The sequence below is a fragment of the Pseudorasbora parva genome, chromosome 22 (genome assembly GCF_024679245.1).
Source record: "Pseudorasbora parva isolate DD20220531a chromosome 22, ASM2467924v1, whole genome shotgun sequence".
NCBI lineage: Eukaryota > Metazoa > Chordata > Actinopteri > Cypriniformes > Gobionidae > Pseudorasbora > Pseudorasbora parva.
The window spans coordinates 20023061-20044827 of NC_090193.1; positions in this window are offsets into that span (position 1 = coordinate 20023061).

The window sequence follows — 21767 nt, forward strand, 5'->3', positions numbered from 1 at the left end:
TGTTTATGCCTTACATTAAAACACTGATTGCTAGATGCGTACTTTGAATAGGTCTGTGTGCATTTCTGAAATACATAATTTGGACACAGTCACATCTGATAGATCGCTCTAAATATAATGTAGACTCATGTATTTTCTGTAAAGCTGCTTTGAATGTATATTATGAAAAGCACTACAAATACGTGTGAATTAAACATATAATATAATTAATATTATATAATGTAAAGTATGAGAGTGAAACTTTTGTTTTGATTGATTCTATTATTTAAATACAATAGTTCAAATTTAAAATACTTTTATTCAATAATAAAAAAATAAAACCTACTTTGTCACAACTATAAGTCACAACTTCTACTATTTCATTAAATCCTTGTCAAATAGCCATCAATGAAGTAACTTCAGCTACATAGTGGCAAAATTAGGGCTTTCTTTTAGCCTAATTTAAGAATATTCTTACTTTAAATCGAAATTGTTGCTATTCGACTAAGTGATTCTACATTTTGTCCTCTTTAACCCAAATGGTATTTGACTTGGGTATTTTAGCTGTCTATTCTGAGGGAGCTCTTGACATGGTTTTACATGATTTATCTGTCAGTGTGTCGACTGTAAATCATTTGCTTTACAAATAACTTGTAAGTGACACAAGTGTCAAGAGACCATAAAGAGCCATAAAGAGACACAGGTTAGTGCTTTGAAGGGTATCAGTAGCGTAAGTGCCCTTGGAAAAACATCGATACTGCTATTTCAAATCTAAAAAGGAGAAAGACAACACTAATTGAATCGGCATTCAACTTTAAGGACGTTATAATAAGTAGAGCTATTGTTGTTTGTTTGTACTGATTTTATGGGACATATCTGTGAATTATCATCAATAATTTGATTCAAACAATTAGTCTAAACTATTAGACCCTTACATAACATTTAATTCCGAACTACATCTGAGAATTCAAGCAAACCCACTCTATGGGATCTTTTTGGATCAGTTATAGTGGTGAGAAAGTGTTCCAGTGAAGTAATGTGCGTATCAGATGAGAGATCCTTACTTATCCAGTGCACATCCACAGCTGGAAAAAGATAAAAGACCATGTGGTTTTGGACAGATGGTGCAACACATAAGACATCGCGAGACATTGGATTTAGTGCTTCTCTGAAAAAGAGAGAGAACTTAAGAGAGAGTGACGTGAAGTGGGCCTAAACCAGATTTCCAACGGTAGAAAATTCAAGGTTGGAAAGGATGCCGCTATTTCGGTGTGAGTTTGGTTTTGTGTGTTTTTGTCAGCGTGTCTATATGTGTGTTGCAGTCCTCTGCCAATTCATCACGCTGGCCGTGCAGGAATCTTCAAAGATAACGAACCCATCTGCTCAAGCTATTCGTCAACAATAAAACAGAGAAGCGTGAAATGAAGCCAGCACGTTTGTGCTATCTCTGGATGTTTAACGGGTGTGCACTAGCGAGGAAATGCCTGGGTTAATAGGAAGCAGAGACACTTGCACATCTCTTCATATCTCTTAGTCCTGGCTAAAAAAAACCTAACCCAAAGGAGAAGAAAACGTTGTCTCAGTTTTAGATGCGGCATGAAGAAAAATTTCATGCATGCTGGTCTAAATGTGCTGTAATTCAATGAGTATATTGATCAGTACATGTTATACAATTATGGTTGCATCACAACTTCAGTGGCTTAAAAAATGTTTACACTGACAGCATTTTACATCATCAAAGTGACCATAAGTAATTTATTTTTAAAGATATGAGCGACAACAGGGCTCAATCTTATTTATATGAGCTGCTATGTGATGCAGCAACATGGGTCAATGATGTGTAAATCTAGACACACCAGTGACAGCAAATCTAATCTGCCGCGAGTATCGTCTAGCAACGTTCAATACAGTTCTGAGCTGTAAAAGCCTAACTCTGGTCAGGCCAATCACATCGTGTATAGAGTCAGTGGGCGGGGCTCAACATAAGTACAGTCGAGTTGCGCTTGTGTGCTACTAGTAAACACAGAAGCTGGCAAACGGCGGTCTTCCGAATCAGGTTTGACTGCGACTCTGGAAGACTTGGCTTTTCTCTGAGAAAAGAACAAAGAACAGCACTGAACTCATTCTTAAAAAGGAAAGATGTGTTCTGAGTTTTGCCGACCGGATACAGCGAATGTTTAATCTATCAACGATCTCCGCTTCACGTTGCTCTGGTTGGTTGTAGCGCTATCCTATCGCGTGCAGAGGGAGTTTGAAAGACAACCGTTTATCCCGCTCCTCCTCGGATTGAGCCCTGTCAATGGTGAGTTCCCAGACCAAACATCTTGATGTGGGTCTGGCTTGTCAGGCTAATAACAGGGAAAATTATCAGAACATTTGCTAACGTTCTGGCAAAGTTCTTCCAGTGATGTAACTTTCACTCAACGTTATCTAGTCATTAACCCTCTGGTACTGGTCAGTCATTTTTAACCCCAAAATTTTGCCTTTTGAATTTTGTACGTAATCGGAATGGTAAGAAACTTGACCAAGGTTGTGAACACACAAAACAAACATGATATGAAAAGGTTAAATGGTCCTGAAATAGACACACTGGTATTGACCGCATTGGAAATTAATGGGAGATAAATTTCACCTATTGGAAACGTTACTGCGTACAAACAAATTCTTACTGAAAGCTATTTTTTTGTTAAATAGCAACCTTAAATTTGGCACACAACTTGTTTAGATTTGATTTATGACTGATTTTCTCACAGTTTTAGAGTAAAACATGTTTTGTAAAATATATTTCATATAAAAATATGTAAAAAATTTATATATATATATATATATATATATATAACATTATTATATATATATATATATATATATATATATATATATATATATATATATATATATATATATATATATATATATATATATATATATATATATATATATATATATATATAGTTACCTGGTTGCCTTAAAATTTTGAGTTCATTTAACTACATTTTTGAGTTAATACAATGACAATTTTTTGAGATTCGACAACCTTTATTAAAATATTATTAAAAGATTTTGTACGCATATTGGGTAATTGTGTGTGTTTTATTTCTGATGATGCAGTGAAACATGCCAAATAGTGCTATTTTCATGATTTATCACATTTTTTTTGTGGTTCAGATACAAAAATATTTTGAGTTTCTATTTATTAAACAAATTTCCTTCATTGTATCAACTCAAATCTTTAATTTCAATAAACTCAAAATTTTAAGGCAACCAGGTTACTTACTATTTTAAGTTAAACCAACAAAAACTAACCCAATTTTTTACAGTGTGTATATATATATACTAGATAACTGTCAGATTAACTGTCAGAATATATGTGTTTGTGTGCTGCTATATATGCAACACACACACACACACACACACACACACACACACACACACACACACACACACACACACACACACACACACACACACACACACACACACACACACACACACACACACACACACACACACACACACACACACACACGCGCGCGCGTGTGTGTGTGTGTGTGTGTGTTGCATATATAGCAGCACACAAACACATATATTCTGACAGTTAATCTGACAGTTATCTAGTTACTATAATCTGACAGTTGTCGTCTTTAAAAAAGTCTGTGCTCCAAAGCATTCAAAATTTATGACAAAAATTGTTTTAAGAAGATTTATACAGTTGGAAATTAGATTTTCAGTTCAATGCCCAAAAATGTAATGCATTGATTATAACTACATAAATATAATTTAGTACCATAAAATACAAAATATGAATTAAATATTAAATCATTTTATTGAAATTAAAAAGGATAATTTTTGACCAACACACAAACCAGAGGGTTTAATAAAAAAATGAGCACAAAAGAATTATTTATACATTGTGTTTAGAATGTTTTTAACTGAAATGTTTTGTTAGTTTTTGCCTAACATTTGTTTTAAATGTTTAGAGAAGATTCAAAAGTAAGTACCCATAATGTTTGCAAAACAATAAAATAATCATTCTGTTGATGTGGCTTTTTACTTTTATAACATAGGATGAATTGTGGTTTTGAATAAATTAATAGAAAGAAAAATTAGCATCATGTCATTCTCCCACCAACCAATGGGAGTCCAAATATTCATCAGTCTAGTTGGAATAACCAGCCAACATCAGAGAGACCCTGCAACTTCCAGCGAAATAAATGATGTCCCTCCAGAAACACTGTCTTAGCTGTGTCTTTATCTCACGAGTGGCATGAGTCCAGCAAGCCTTTTCATAGCCTCTCTGCAGGTGTCCAAACAAGAAGGTAGATTTTTTTTTATTCTGTGTGTAAACTAACATGTACATTTCTCACTGTTGTTTGTTTAATAGAGTGAGTGGATGTCACCCACTTCTGCCAAGTTCCTTTCATTTGCCAGAGCTTAGCGGCCAAAACCGTGCGTGTTGAAAGACGTCTCCTCCTTGACCTGTTCTTGAGTGTTACACAGGGAGCCCATCACTTGATGTCATCCCTGGTGAAGGCATACCTTGTTGCAACAGCCTTGTGTTAACAGCTTGCTTCTTTTGAAGTGTTTACCTGGGCAACGTCTCCCTGGTGTTTATACGTCCTCAATCAGCACACAAATTCAGGTGTGATGTAGCCTATAGACGCTGCCTCCCATATGCTGGCAGGGTGGAGAACACAAACCCTGCACAAACGCAGTGAAGCTCTTGTTTATTTGAGCAGGAGTGTTTTAATAGGGCCAAGTACAGAATATGTGATAAAAGAAGCGATGGTCTGGAACGGGTTTTTTTGTGTGTGGAGCAGGGCAGGAATGCAGCGTGTGAAAGGTGACTTCTGTATGGCCCAGCTTAAGAGGTGATGCATCTTTTGTTTAGGAATCTTTTGTTAGGTTTTTTTTAGGTTCGCTTGTAAAACCGGACAGGGTGAAATCTAGTTATTTTTAGTATTTTAAACTATAATCTGATTTGTGCAGGTAATCTAATGGTTTTAATTTAAATATTATGTTAAGTATTTAAATATTTTAAAGGACCTTTTTATTTAATTAAAAAAAAAATCATTTGTATGGCACTACTGTATATCTGCTATACTGTATTTAAAATGCACTGTCAGGATAATTGAGGATGAAATGTAATTCATTCAGCATATTGGGGAAAAAATAGTTAAAATGACACATATGGGTTGATAAGAACTTTTAAACCTTACACTGTGAGTACATAGTCTTATCAAGCTGGTAAATCTAGTACGTATATTAAATTACATCTGTTAAACATGGAAGCCCAGCCGAGGAAATTCAATTTATTTAAAGTTACATGATCCTCATTCCCATCCACCACAAATGAGCGCATGGCACATGCTCGGGGCACAGATTTATGGGTAATTTATCAACGTCATTACATTATCTTAAGTGGCTGATGAGCTGTGGGGAAGTGGTCATTATGTCTTTGTAAGGGGGGGTTATGGTGAACAGGGGCACACTGATTTACTTAGTCTAAGAGAGTCTATCGAGATATAAAACTGATAAAGTGGCCCACTGGGGGTTGAAACGTAGGCAAATTCAGACCTCACTTAACTAGACCTACTTGTTTAGCTTCTCTTACAGTCTGCGATTCACAGACAACAGTCCGACAAAAATCGTATTTTTAGATGTAATGTCATATACCAAGTTCTGTCATGAAATTCTAGATGTCGCAGGCTGATGGTTCCTTAATGCAACCTGATGACATTTACATAATTTATTATGTAAGTTGATTGGTTCCTGTCCTGGGCCTCCATTGATCTGACTTGTGTGTTTAGCACATCCCACATATGCTTGATTGGATTGAGATCTGGAGAATTTGGAGTCCAAGAGTAAACACCTTAAATTTGTTGTTGTGCTGCTCAAACCAATCCTGAACCATTTTTGCTTTGTGGCAGGGCGAATTATCCTGAGAGGCCACATGCAGGCAACAGAGAATACCACTTCCATGAATGGGTGTACATGGTCTGCAACAATGCTACGGTACAGTGCCTTGCAAAAGTATTCAGCCCCCTTGAATTTTGCAACCTTTGGCCACATTTCAGGTTTCAAACATTAAGTTAATACTTTGTAGCGCCACCTTTTGCTGTGATTACAGCTGTAAGTGTATCAGTTTTGCACATCGAGAGACTGACATTTTTGCCCATTCCTCCTTGCAGAACAGCTCGAGCTCAGTGAGGTTGGATGGAGAGCATTTGTGAACAGCAGTTTTCAGTTCTTTCCACAGATTCTCGATTGGATTCAGGTCTGGACTTTGACTTGGCCATTCTATCACCTGAATATGTTTATTTTTGAACCATTCCATTGTAGATTTTGCTTTATGTTTTGGATCATTGTCTTGTTGGAAGACAAATCTCCGTCCCAGTCTCAGGTCTTTTGCAGACTCCATCAGGTTTTCTTCCAGAATGGTCCTGTATTTGGCTCCATCCACCTTCCCATCAATTTTAACCATCTTCCCTGTCCCTGCTGAAGAAAAGCAGGCCCAAACCATGATGCTGCTGTCACCATGTTTGACAGTGGGGATGGTGTGTTCAGGGCGATGAGCTGTGTTGCTTTTGCGCCAAACATAACGTTTTGCATTGTTGCCAAAAAGTTTAATTTTGGTTTCATCTGACCAGAGCACCTTCTTCCACATGTTTGGTGTGTCTCCCAGATGACTTGTGGCAAACTTTAAATGACACTTTTTTTCTTCTTGCCACTCTTCCATAAAGGTCAGATGTGTGCAGTATATGACTGATTGTTGTCCTATGGACAGTCTCCCACCTCAGCTGTAGATCTCTGCAGTTCATCCAGAGTGATCATGGGCCTCTTGGCTGCATCTCTGATCAGTCTTGTATGAGCTGAAAGTTTAGAGGGACGGCCAGGTCTTGGTAGATTTGCAGTGGTCTGATACTCCTTCCATTTCAATATTATATTTTGCACAGTGCTCCTTGGGATGTTTAAAGCTTGGGAAATCTTTTTGTATCCAAATCCGGCTTTAAACTTCTCCACAACAGTATCTCGGACCTGCCTGGTGTTTTCCTTGTTCTTCATGATGCTCTCTGCGCTTTAAACAGACCTCTGAGACTATCACAGTGCAGGTGCATTTATACGGAGACTTGATTACACACAGGTGGATTCTATTTTTTCTCATTAGTCATTTAGGTCAACATTGGATCATTCAGAGATCCTCACTAAACTTCTGAAGAGAGTTTGCTGCACTGAAAGTAAAGGGGTCGAATAATTTTGCACGCCCAATTTTTCAGTTTTTGATTTGTTAAAAAAGTTTGAAATATCCCAAAAATTTTGTTCCACTTCATGATTGTGTCCCACTTGTTGATTCTTCACAAAAAATTACACTGTCATATCATTATGTTTGAAGCCTGAAATGTGGCAAAAAGTCACAAAGTTCAAGGGGGCTGAATACTTTCGCAAGGCGCTTTAGGTGGTACGTGTCAAAGTAGCATCCACATGGATGGCAGGACCCAAGGCTTCCCAGCAGAACACTGCCCAAAGCATCACACTGCCTCTACTGGATTGCTTTGTTCCAATAGTACATCCTGGTGCCATGTGTTCCCCAGGTAAGTGACGAGAAAATGTGATTCTTCAGACCAGGCCAACTTCTTCCATTGCTCCGTGGTCCAGTTCTGATGCTTACCTGGGCACCACTGTTGGTTTCCAGTCTTCCACAACAGGATCCTTCACATCTGCGATATTAATCTATAGGAGCACAGAAGAGCTTCAGTACACAGCTTTCAGACATGCTGATACAATAGAGAGACAATAGTATTGGCATAATAAAGGAAATATTTGTGGGACTGTGGCAGTATTCCTGCCTTTATAATGTTTCCTCCAGAGACTACCACTACAGAATGAAAAAGATGATAACAGAGGCCCTTCAGCATCCTGGTGAGTAGGTTACATTTATTTTTAATACTGGCTATAAATAAAAAAACGATATTTTACCTCAAGTTCTCTTTGGAAGATTCCATACTATCCTCTTCGTGCAATCTAGGAACATTTCAACTGTAAGGTTTTCTTTATTTTTGGGGCTTTTCTGATGACAAGACATCCAGTGCAAACCACAGCGCTTGGGTAGCCTCACCACGCCTTTCAATCGATAGTTCCGCTGTTACGTTTTTTTGATGATGATAGCAAGAATTTAGTCAAAATGAATCAGACTATCATAGCAGATTGCAGATTGTGTAGGCCTAACTGTGTGAAAGAGTGACTAGCACATTTTTCAATATGTCATCTTTTGTGTTTCACTGAGAAAGAAATCCATACAGGTTTAAAACAATATGAGGGTAAGCCATGGCCAAATTTTCTTTTTCTGTGTGAACTATTCCTTTAAAATAAATTTGAACTAAGAAAACCCCACCAGGTATATAACCCTATTCAAATGACCTAGAACACCATGTTTCTTGTTTTCTTCCTCTTCCTCCTCCTCTTTCTTCTCGTCCTTTATTAGACACAATAAAGGATGGAAGGTGAAAGAAAGAATGAAGACGGAGATGAGAAGCTGGGGCCAAAGCCCTTTAGAGGTCTGAAACCCACGCATGCCCAGCAATCCCAACCCCTGCGTTTAGCAGCTGCAGCTGTGAAACCTTTCTTTCTCTTCTTTTTTCTCCTCTCTCTCTCTCTCTCTCTCTCTCTCTCTCTCTCTCTCTCTCTCTCTCTCTCTCTCTCTCTCTCTCTCTCTCTCTCTCTCTCTCTCTCTCTTCTTGCTTGCTTCTTTCTTTTCCCAGACCTGAATAGAGCTGCTCTGAATAGATTGGGCCAGGTCGGCTGAATAGTCGCACCGGAGGGAGGGGTGAGAGTGGAACCCAAATGAACCGGAACCCCTACAGAGAGCTCTGTTCCTGGCTACAGCTACGATAGGGAGGAGGAGGGAGCTGCGTTTAATCGCTCATAATAGAAATTAGCATGGTGTAATGAACCCGTTTCAAAAGTCCATTATTTGCGCAGTTCAAAGAGAGGGGTCACTTTGTAGTTGGAATCTGTGAGCCCAAGCCAAATATCAGAAGGAAAGCATTTGTCAAAACTTCATACAACTTTGTAAAAGCAAATAGCAAACATTTCTTTTCTCTTATGAAGCAACATGTGCATTAATCTAGTTCGGGTCAAGGAAAGAAATAAAAAATGTGAAGTTCTGTGTACACAGAGCAAAGTGTCACTCAGTTACACTGTCTAAGCAGAACATTGCTAAAGCAATCGCATCGCTTTGGCATGTACGTCCGACATGATTCTACGTATTTATTTAGTAATCAATCAAGTTGCACAAAGCATATTTCAAGTTTGAACTCTACGTTTTTTTGTCTCTCATCCAAGCAGAACTGTCATGACGCCACATGTGTGCAAGGAAATCAGTTTTTTAGGCAAGAATCTTTTAACCTTTTGACCCTGTTTACACCTGTTAATCAGATCACAAGTTGTGAGCTGAAACTCGTAACCGTTTACCTGATATTTACATGTGACCAAATTGTGACAGCTTTTGCATTCATTTCGAGAGGAGGGTCTCTGACTACAACATTCTTTACAAGGGAAATTTTTCAAAATAACTTCTTTTGTGTTCCACAAAATTAACATATTTATGCATTCGGCTGACTCTTTTATCCAAAGTGACATATGTACATTGAAGGCATAATAATTATTTTTATTTTTTATCAAATCATGCATTCATTCAGTTTCTCAGGGCGGTTCAACTGGTGCAGACCAAGTGGGGCCCCACTTCCACTATTTCGCACTAGGGTGAGTAAAGGGACATGAGGGTGAGTAAAGGCCTGGATATACTTAATTTTCTACGTTCTGCTAGGTCTCGTGCACAGTCGAGAGTGTGAGCCTTTTAAAGTAACTATACTCCTTTGCACTGTAAAAAAATATATTTACAAAAAGTTACTTGGTTGCCTTATATTTTTGAGTTCATTGAAATTAAAAATTTGAGTTAATACATTTATTTTTCATTTTTTAGAATCGACAACATTTATTCAAATATTATTCAAATATTTTATTTTTTAAAATAAGAATGTTGGGTAATTGTGTGTATTTTATTTCTGATGACGCAGTGAAACATGCTATTTTTTTTTATAGTGCTATTTTCATGATTTATGAAATTTTTTATGTGGTTCAGATACAATAATATTTTGAGTTTCTATTTATTAAACTAATTTCCTTTATTGTATCAACTCAAATTTTTTATTTCAATAAACTCAAAATTTTAAGGTAACCAGGTTACTTACTTTTTTAAGGTAAACCATTAAACCATAAACATTGGGCATAAGATTAGTAATGAATGTGAGCATATTGTGAATTGATTTAATAAACTTAAAACTTTAATAAACAGTAAATTAACGTGTCTAAGAAAATTATTCATAAAACATATAAGATGAGAGAAAAAATCCTCCGATGATGCAAATATCGTCATTTTGCATCATCAGAGGATTTTTGGCCAAAGGCTAAAAGAGGCAGTTGATAACCGCCAGCAGTAGGAGCTATTTCCGCATGTTTTCAACCCGTTTATGGGCAGTGGGATCGCACTCAGATTGGATATGTTTAGGTAAAACACCGGGTGTGTTCTTTTCACCGAAAAGCTTTGTTTAGGAGATTTAAATGACTGAAATCTGGCAACCGCACGAACGCGAGCTCTTTCTCACGCACAGATGATCTGCAAACACCAATAAACAAGTAGGCTGCATTTTATCAATCTCCATTTGAGATGTTCTGCTTAAAGTGTCATTCAGTCGGTCTGTGTTCTGTTGAGGAGATTTCCCCTTCTATATGTAAAGCGCTTTGAGTACATAGAAAAGCCCTATATAAATGTAATGAATTAAATTAATTAACTGCTGTGAGCTGCTGAAATAAGCCAATCAGAGCAGAGCTCAACATTAATATTCATGACTCTTCCAAATAAGGCAAAAACAGAGCATTACATCCGGGACAATTTATAGGGTTGTAAATGTACCTGTAAAACTGTATCTGGACAATGTCTGCCCTTAAATAAGCCACATACCGTCTATGTAGATATCAGAGAATAATTTAACATATTGTTTCAAATCATTCTAGGGCACCTTTCAATTGAACTCTCCAGTTCTCCACGCAGGAGTGAAAGATATTTCCCAGAGTGCAATGTTTGTCCGATTGGTTGACCTTTCCACCTCATAATCACCCCACCTCTGACAAGACAACAAGCTTGGCCCACCCATTTCCACCACACTGATCTGAGACCTGTTACCGTGTTGATACCAGCAATCTGGTAAAACACTCAATAGTGGTGATTTTGCCATTGATTGCTGCAGCTGCACCGCTTATGGCCGTCCACCCCTGAGGCCCCTGTTATAGATAATGGGATAATGGTTGCCACCTTCTCAACACCCGTGGCCCACAGCAGTGTGAGATACTGCACGAATCACAAACATTTGCTGAAAATTGGTAGGGAATGTGTAGGTGAGTTTGGAGAATGCACATGCATTTATAATATTCGTACAAAGTGACAAAGTTTTCTTACTATCTATAAAGGTTTTGTAATTACGTACACTCATGAAACTTTGCACAAGTGTCAGTAGTGGGTAAAATTTACATCTGATATGATATGTTTTCAGAGTTAAGTGTGGCAAAATGGCTCGATAGCGCACCTACAAAATTTAAAATAAACACTGTCCGAGCAACGTGTCACGTACAAGTATACTTAATTATATAGACACCACTCAAACAATAGTTTGAGAATGGTATGATTTAAAAAAAAATGTTTTTAAAGAAGTCTCTTATGCTCACCAATGCTGCATTTATGTTATTAAAGGTCCCTTTCTTCGCGATTTTATCTTTCAAACTTTAGTTAGTGTGTAATGTTGCTGTTGGAGCATAAATAATACCTGTAAAATTATAAAGCTCAAAGTTCAATGCCAAGCAAGATATTTTATTTAACAGAAGTTCCCTTTCAAAGCCTACAGTGAACGGCCGGTTTGGACTACACCCCTGCACGTCCTTGCTTGAATGACGTCACTAGAACCGTTTGTTGACTAACCCACGACTAACCCTCCGACTACAAGTACACGCAAAATAGGGGGCGTGGTCTTGTTGCTCTCTCACGTGGAGAAGAGCGCACATTCAGCGCTTGCATCTCCCCGTTATGGTAAGAGGCGGGACCTTTTCGGGCAAAGTGCGCTAAGCTGCTGTCCAATCACAACACGGGAAGCGCTGGCCCAATCAGAACTCGTTACGTGTTTCTGAAGGCGGGACTTCATAGAACAAGGAAATCATTAGGCTGTTTTTAGCAAGGGGGTAATCTAGCACTCTGAAAGCGTTCCACCCATAGGGGCGGCCATTGCTAACCAAGCCATCACCTGCTGTTAGCATCCCATTGACTCCCATTCATTTTTGAGTCACTTTGAAAGTGAATAACTTTACATCTGAGGCGTTTAAAGACTCCAATTGTCCATTGTTTATTCATAAAGAAACACGACAATGCATAAAAGGCTCCATTACCTTGTATCTTTCATTATCGCCCCGTAGAAGCTGTTTTTGTAAAAATAGGCTAATGATTACATCATAACCAACGCGACTCTGTCGCACAGTTGAGAAATTACCGTATAGACAGGAGGAGGCGCTCAGAAACAATCCTTTTACTGTCTGTGAGGCAGTCGGGGGGACGTGGAAACATAAAGTACGATAAAGTCAAGAGAGAAGAAAGGGGAGAAGCCGATAGTGAGCCAAAAGCAACGGGAGAAAATATTTAAACAATGTGATTCAGATTTCACTTTCCACAACTACTAGAAGACCTACAGCTGTCAGACAGGAGGCTTACGTCACATCTACGTCGTCAAGCTCAGTCTGAGCCTGCGCAGTTCGCTCAGCCATCAGGAAGTGAGTGCCTCTGATTGGACTCATTTTTCCGCTGCTGAAGTCAATGGGATAGCTCTGTCCATTTCTTTTACTGTCTATGGTTTTTAGGACAGAGGAAACAGCGCTGTACAGATAAGTCAATTGTGTGAAAAATACTTTGTTTTTTTACACGCGAAACATGAACTCATGTTATATTGCACACTGTAAACATAATCAAAGCTTCGAAAACACGCGAAGAACGGGAACTTTAAAGTACAAAAAAGCTGTAATATTGTGAAAGATTATTCAAATGTAAAATAACATCTCTATGTGTATATATAGTAAAGTATAATTTATTTCTGTGATCAAAGCTGCATTTATCATCATTACTCCAGTGCCAGTCATCAGTCTTCAGTGTCACATGATCCTTCATAAATCATTCACTTCTCAAGAAGCATTAATGATTATTATCAAGGTTGAAAGCAGTTTTTTATAGACGTATAGAATAAACTTTTTTTTAGAATTATTTGATGAATAGAAAGTTTTAATTTTGAGAATGAACTTAAATACATTAATACATAATTTATTCAGCAAGGATGCATTAAATTGATCAAGTGACAGTATAGACATTTATAATGTTGCAAAAGCTTTATATTTCAGATAAATGCTGTTCTTTTGAACGTTCTATTCATTAAATTATCCTGAGAAAACTTTTTTCAACACTGATAATAATCATAATTGTTTGTTGATCATCAAATCCTTATATTAGAATGATTTCTGAAGGATTATTTATGTGAATCTTGAGACTAGAGTAATGATGATAAATTCAGCTTTGATCACAGGAATAAAATGTTTTTAAAATGTATTCAAATAGAAAAAAAATATATTTAACATTGTAAAAATATTACATAATAATACGGGTTTTGCTGTATTTTAGATCAAATAAATGTAGCCTTGGTGAGCAGTTAAATAGCAACTTAGCTGCTTCTCATCTCCATCACCTTCTTCTTCCTTCCTGACCTGAATATTCCCCTTCTGAAAGCTGAGCTTTGGTTAATATAGTCTTTGCAAAATGTTTGTTTCTGTCGCTCATTTAACTTCTATATCGTAACAAAGCTGTTCAGTTAGCTAATTCACACATCTCATCATAAAGCCAGCGGAACATTGTTTTTTGTATTTTTTGTTTTTTATAGAATATTTGACATTAAATGCATGATCACATTTACAAAAGGCAAAAGGACATTCTTTTCATTTTCAGAGGTGAAAAACGTAACCTATTGAATAGACTATCGCTGTAGTCCAGTCATCAAAACTATCCTTTTTGATGACTGGACTTAGTATGTTGTCGAATGCAAAAACCTCTCTAATTTGACAGTTCATCTGATCTCACTCAGTTTGTACACTCAGATAGAACAGGACAGAACTATGCAGTAAATGGGGGGAAAGATTTTTTGCCAGAAATACAGAAAGACATCATTTTGTTTTATTTTTTAATTTATATTTCATTCTACGAGTACTGTTACTACACTGTAATTTTTTTTTTTTGGTTTAACTTAAAAAAGTAAGTAACCTGGTTCCCTTAATTTTGAGTTTATTGAAATTAAAAATCTGAGTTGATACAATGAAGGAAATTTGTTTAATACATAGAAACTCAAAATATTATTGTATCTGAACCACATAAAAAAGTGATAAATCATGAAAATAGCACTATTTGGCATGTTTCATTGCGTCATCAGAAATAAAACACACACAATTACCCAATATGCTTACAAAACCTTTTAATAATATTTTAATAAAGGTTGTCGAATCTCAAAAAATGTTCATTGTATTAACTCAAAATTGTAATTTCAATGAACATTAAAAACTTTAAGGCAACCAGGTAACTTTTTGTCAATTTTTTTTTTCTTTTTTTACAGTGTACTAATAAAACAGATCTTTGGGGGCCCCAAATGTTCATCGGCCCTTAGAATCGTCCTAACTTTTCCCCCATAGCTACGCCCCTGCCAATACCTATAAAAAGTCCCTTGGAACTCAACAGGAAGTGAGATTTTTTTTTCTTTCTGCAAAATATTAGCAGTTTTTGCTATTCCAGATGTTAACAAACTTCTTATATTTGGTCAGTCTAATCTAAAGGCCTTTGGGACGTTAAGGTGCAAAGATCTTAAATTTTCCCTGAAGGGCGTGTCTGTGGTGGCCTGATAGAATTCGAAGGAAGTTGTTGTAACTCGGGCATATGCTGTCCGATCTGCCACAAACTTCATATGTTTGATAGTCCTGGCCTGAATACATTTACATGCTAATAGTCATTAGCCAATCATCAATCAAACCACCACTACTGGCTACAGGAAATTACATGTTTTACATTGTGATGAACTCATCAAAGAGATTTAACCAGAACAACATTACATTTGGTCTGTCAAAGCTAAAGGCCTTGGTGATGTTAAATTGTGAAGATCTTTATTTTTTGCTGAAGGGCGTGTCCGTGGCGGCCCCACGAAATCCAGAAACACATTAGAATATGTCATTAAGTATTAAACATGCTACAAAAATGTTAAATCATGCAACACTTGGCTAAGTGCTATTTTATGCGATTTACACGACAATACAGGAAGTTGTTGTAACTCAGGCATTCAATGTCCGATCTGCCCCAAACTTCACACGTTGGATAAAAGACCTGGCCTGAAGAAATCTACATGACAATATTCAGTTATAGATAAAGCACCACCTGCTAGCAACAGGAAATGGCATGCTTTACACTGTAATGCACTCCCAGAAACTCATTTAAATATGTCACAAAGTACCAAAGTGCATCCTGCTGGCAACAGAAAGTGTGTCACATAAGAATTACTTGGCTATTTTTCTCCAAATTTTATGCGTTTAAAGTTTAAATGCATGTCGCCGACTATTCAGTTTTCCTGAGGCCACCAGGTGGCCCTTTCATCACTGGTTGTAGCTTTAATTTCCTTTGCTTTTCATTTTTTTATTTTCACACACAGTGGAGCTGGGGGAGGTGGAGGATTTCAGAGGAACTACATACAGCAAACACTGAACCAGACTATTTAAATGTTGAGCAATGTCATTGGCTGCAGGATCAGGATCAAGCAGAGGCCAATCAGCTTTCAGTAATGATGTGATTGCTTGGAGATTCCATGTAAAGGACCCAAGCCTTCTAGAGCTCCATGACTGAACTCTAACCTGTGTATTTTTTAATATCTTTTATTATATATTGTATATTCATTAATATTAAAAAAATAAAAATAATATAAATATATATATATATATATATATATATATATATATATATATATATATATATATATATAAATATATATATATATATATATATATATATATAGGAAATATATATGTAAATAAATGTATTCATTTAATTAAAGACTGAAGTGTGGGAAACCAATCACAGCTAATTAATTTTTAACAATGCCAAAGAATATGACAAAGAATGAAGCAAATAACCAATTTCCAAGAATTGGATGAATGGCTTTAGTCTTTCTTCATCCAGCCGTGCTCAGGTATGCATCTCAATTTGAGCTCAAACACAAGAGGTTCCAGCTCTGCGAGTAAATAAGGACAGAGGTCTATACAGCGAAGCCTATTCAGTCTCCTGACATGGCTTCAGTTCTCCAGTCTTCTAGAGCATCCAGCTGTGAGCACTTGAGACAGGCCAGGGCCTCACGCTGAATACTCAATGCACCAACTGCCAGAGATCTTTCCAGAAACTTCCATTCCTTTGGCTGACAGCACTCTGAAAGAGCCATTATCTCCAAACCCCCAATTAGGCAAACCATTTAATCCAGAATCCACGTGAATAACCTAAATAGAAATAATCATTTTGGCTGAGAAACGCTCTAATTTGTACTGATATATTGATGCTTATCTCTGAGAATAATGGAGGTTACTTGAAACTGCATGCTTTACTGTTTGGTTTAATTTGTTTTGCCTAGAATACAAAGAACATGGAAGAAAATATATTTTTCCTCAGAAATACCTCGATTGGACTGCACGCTTGCTAGAGAGAGAGAGAGAGAGAGAGAGAGAGAGAGAGAGAGAGAGAGAGAGAGAGAGAGAGGGTTGGGTTTTTACTTTTTTTTAAATTTAGTGTTACACAAACTTGTGTGTCTTCATATAAACAACAGACTGCCAAAGCATGCTCATGTGAAGCGTCCGATTTACTGGCCAAACAAAAGCTTCTGTGGATTCAGCTCTGTCAAAATATGCTAACGCTAACTCTACAAAACCACAAGGCAAATTGGGCCTTGTTTAATCAAGGGGGAAACCGAGGCATGTTCATTCATTCATGACAGAGTAAAGCAAATGTAGAAAGAGAGAGTCAGGGAAAGAGGGTGTCACAGAAAAATAAATAATTCATTATCACACCCCCCCCTCTCCCAAAAAAAGGAGAAAAAAAGGAATACTTTCTAAGTTTGTCTACCTATTCTAACCTTGCTCATTTTCATTTAGGCCAGTTATTTATTCTAATGAATATTCAAGGTTTTTGGCATACCTTAAAGTCTTGCAAAATGTATGAATATATATATATATATATATATATATATATATATATATATATATATATATATATATATATATATATATATATATATATATATATATATATATATATATATATATATATATATATATACTGTCAGAAAAAAAGGTACATTTCTATCACTGGGGCGGTACCCTAAGGTACAAACCCGAAAAGGTACTAATATGTACTTTTAAGATACGACTATGTACCTTTAAGGTAATAATACGCACTCCTAATGTACTGATATGTACCTTTTAAGGTACTAATATGTACCATTTAGGGGTGAGAAAGGTACAAAGATGTACCTTTTCACTTTTGTACCTTAGGGTACCGCCCCAGTGACAGCACTGTACCTTTTTTTCTGAGAGTGTATATATATATATATATATATATATATATATATATATATATATATATATATATATATATATATATATATACATATACACATACACAGTGGGTACGGAAAGTATTCAGACCCCTGTAAATTTTTCTCTTTTTACTCTTTGTTATATTGCAGGCATTTTCTAAAATCATTTAAGTTATTTTTTTCTCATTAATGTACACCCAGTATTGACAGAAAAACAGTTGTTGACATTTTTGCAGATTTATTAAAAAAGAAAAACTGAAATATCACATGGTCCTAAGTATTCAGACCTTTGTCTCCAGTGGCCTTTGCAGACAGCTTTGTAGATGCTCTGACTCAGTCATCCTGCAATCAACAATTTGTCCCTGGTCAAACTCGCTTAAATTCTTACTCTTGCCCCTTTTTCCTGCTTCTAACTTATCAACTCTGAGGACAAAATGTTCATTTGCTTATATATATATATATATAATTGTATTGTACTAAATGGCCTAAAACACTGGAAATGTGAAAAAACGAAATATGAAATAGACACTGAAATAGTTTCAGAAGACTAAAACTAACACTAACACACACTAAATGTTGCACTAGAGAGTGAGCAATGGCGAGCTCATTCATACAGGAAACATAGTAATCAAAAAATAATGACTTGTCTTACATGCACTGCACAGTAATGCCAGGTTCTGTTCTTACTAAAAATGATTCCAGCATGATGCACCGACTGAAGCCAAAGCTGTTCTATAGCTGATTTACAAGGGCATGCTGTCAAACAAGAAATCTGGTGAATAATGGAGCTTGTTCTTACTTCCAAGAGAGCGGAAACATACAGACCAATAATTCAGCTGGGGGTGTGAAGCACAAGTGTGATGCGTTATCTGGAGTCTGTGTTGGGTTTTCAGGGTGGGACAGTGGATTCGTTCAGGGTGTTCAGAGAGAGGCTGACTGACAGTACCGTGAAAGGGTAGATGCACTGCAGTCTAACTCATAACAGCTGCTGGTGGAGCAGTCGAAACTGTACCTTCATCACTGTCCATCTGTCTATCTATTGATCCATCCATTCTTCCGTCTGTCCATCCATCCATCCATCCATCCATCCATCCATCTCTCTACAGTGGGGCAAAAAAGTATTTAGTCATGAATGTGGAGAAATTTGAAGGGGCCATGTGTCGTAAGATTTTGAGTAAAAACCTCCTTCCATCTAGACTGACAAGCCAGACCCACATCAAGATGTTTGGTCTGGAAACTCACCATAGACAGGACTCAATCCGAGGGGCAGGATAAACGGTTGTCTTTCAAACTCCCTCTGCACGCGATAGGATAGCGCTACAACCAACCAGAGCAACGTGAAGCGGAGTTCGTTGATAGATTAAGCATTCGCTGTATCCAGTCGGCAAAACTCAGAACACTTCCCTTCTTAAGAATGACTTCAGTGCCGTTCTTTGTTCTTTTCTCAGAGAAAAGCTCAACTCCAAGTCTTCCAGAGTCGCGGTCAAAGCTGATTCGACTGCCGTTTGCCAGTTTCTGTGTTTACTAGTTACACGCAAGTGCAACTCGGCCGTCATTATGTTAAGCCCCGCCTGCCGACTCTACACACGATGTGATTGGCTTGTCCAGAGTTTATTTTTTACTGCTCAGACGTGTATTGAGAGTTGCTAGACGACACTCGCAGCAGATTAGATTTGCTGCTGCTAAGTTTGATCTATCTATCTATCTATCTATCTATCTATCTATCTATCTATCTATCTATCTATCTATCTATCTATCTATCTATCTATCTATCTATCTATCTATCTATCTATCTATCTATCTATCTATTTATCTATCTATCTATCTATCTATCTATCTATCTATCTATCTATCTATCTATCTATCTATCTATCTATCTATCTATCTATCTATCTATCTATCTATCTATCTATCTATCTATCTATCTATCTATCTATCTATCTATCTATCTATCTATCTATCTATCTATCTATCTAATCCCTCTGTGTTTTTGACACATACATATGTTTTTAAATCACAGAGTATACACAAGCGAATACAACATAATCTACTGGTTCTTAAATTTGATTGGCCAACAGGCGACTTTTCACTTTTTGTATGAGTCTGCTTGTACATGGTTACAGGTGGCAACATCTGTTTATGAGTGATCATTAATGAATCACTCAACCAGTTTGTTCAAACATACTGTTTCATTCTAAAACCAAACACCTCTACATGTGTGTGTATTTTGCTTTGATTTTGTTTGGAAACTTTGTGGGGTCAAAAACTGATCAGCAGCTGACCATAAATGTAAGATTCAATATTAGCTTCTTGCGTATAACCTATTGCATAAAAGCAACTTGCAATGATGCTATTGAATTGATTTTTTTAGCACTTGAGAGAGGCTAGTTTTATATATATATATATATATATATATATATATATATATATATATATATATATATATATATATATATATATATATGTATATATAACTGCACTCGTTCTCGCTGCCTATTTGTTTAAAGGGGTGGTTACATGTAATTTAACTTTTTTAAACTTTAGTTAGTGTGTAATGTTGCTGCTTGAGCATAAACAGTATCTGCTATATCTATCTATATCTAACAAATGGAGATATTGTCTTTTAAAGTTTTAGCAGTTTATTGCCTACAAAAATGACCGGTTTGGACTGCAACAAGCTTCTTCCCGGGTTGGTGACATCATAAACCCTTGCTAGTCACCGCAGATGCGACTTCTGCCCGTAATGGTAAGGTGCGTGGCGTTTCCGGACAACCTGTGCTTGGCACTTCAGCCAATAAAAATACATGAATCTACATTTGGCCATCTAACCAATCGAAGACCATCATTTGCAGGAAGCAAACGAGCCGTTCAAAGGACAGTGGAGACAGCAGTGTGGACTAAAGGTAAAATATAAGAAAAATACGGCGTTTAAAAAAAGAAGAAGTATTACGACATGTTATACTGCGCCCCATAAACACAACCAAGCCAAAAAAACACGGAACGACCCCTTTAAGTAGCTTGTACGCATAATTTCCCACAAAATTTATTTTTAATGAGAATATTAATGGCTCTTTTGTAAGATGTTGGAAGGTCTGTGTGATGCAGGAAGAGTTCCCCCATGCACTCTTCTACTCTCTACATTTTTTTTCTTCTGTTTTATCATTTTATCTGTTTTATCTATGAATCGTTTTGTACATTTCAAGAATTAATGTTCAAAAATTGGAACCATGTAACATCTCAGAGAACTACTGATCTTTTCATAGTAAATCATAATACAAAACTGTAACTTTTCATGACCAGTCACAGGACATTGGCTTTTAATAAACTAACTTCATTTTTTAGTAGAGTTTCAATGTATTTTCCATACCTGTTCAATGTGGAGGCTTTAGACAGCTGTTAACATATATGAAATGTCCAGGGCCACTGTTGGCTGGAGATGGCTTGTGTTTTCCGCAACTTTGTCCTTGGAGATGGACATAAAGCTGAATTTAAAACTGCTGACTTGTGGCTGCTTGTTATTGTCATGGTCTATCTTAAAAGCAGTAAAACGGCTGGACAGATATGTGTTTGGGGACTTTTTGAATGTTGCAAGTTCCTTACCTGTGCAATCAATTTTATCCATAAGTGGTTTTTATATCAGTTCTCTTGTGTGAAAAATAATGACAAATCCAGATATACTGTCCCGCATACCCCCTACATCTTTCACTCTCCCTGCCTTCCTTTAGCTTTTAATCTGGATCTTTTTATATTATATACAATTTATTTCAATAAATTTTAGAAATATCTCGTCCAAAAATGTATTTTAACACTTATATCACCTTTAAAAATGTACACACTTTTGCAATAACATACTCTTTTAGTGTCCAACCATATCTAGACTCTTTTAGGGCCACTTTAAATCGCTGATTCTTAATCATAATTATATGCCTTGCCTGAATTAAAATAATAATATACCTATAAATGTGGGTATATATATTGTTTATACAATAAACAATAGCACAGGCAATGGCATGTGAAACTGTGTTTTTACTAACTACTTGT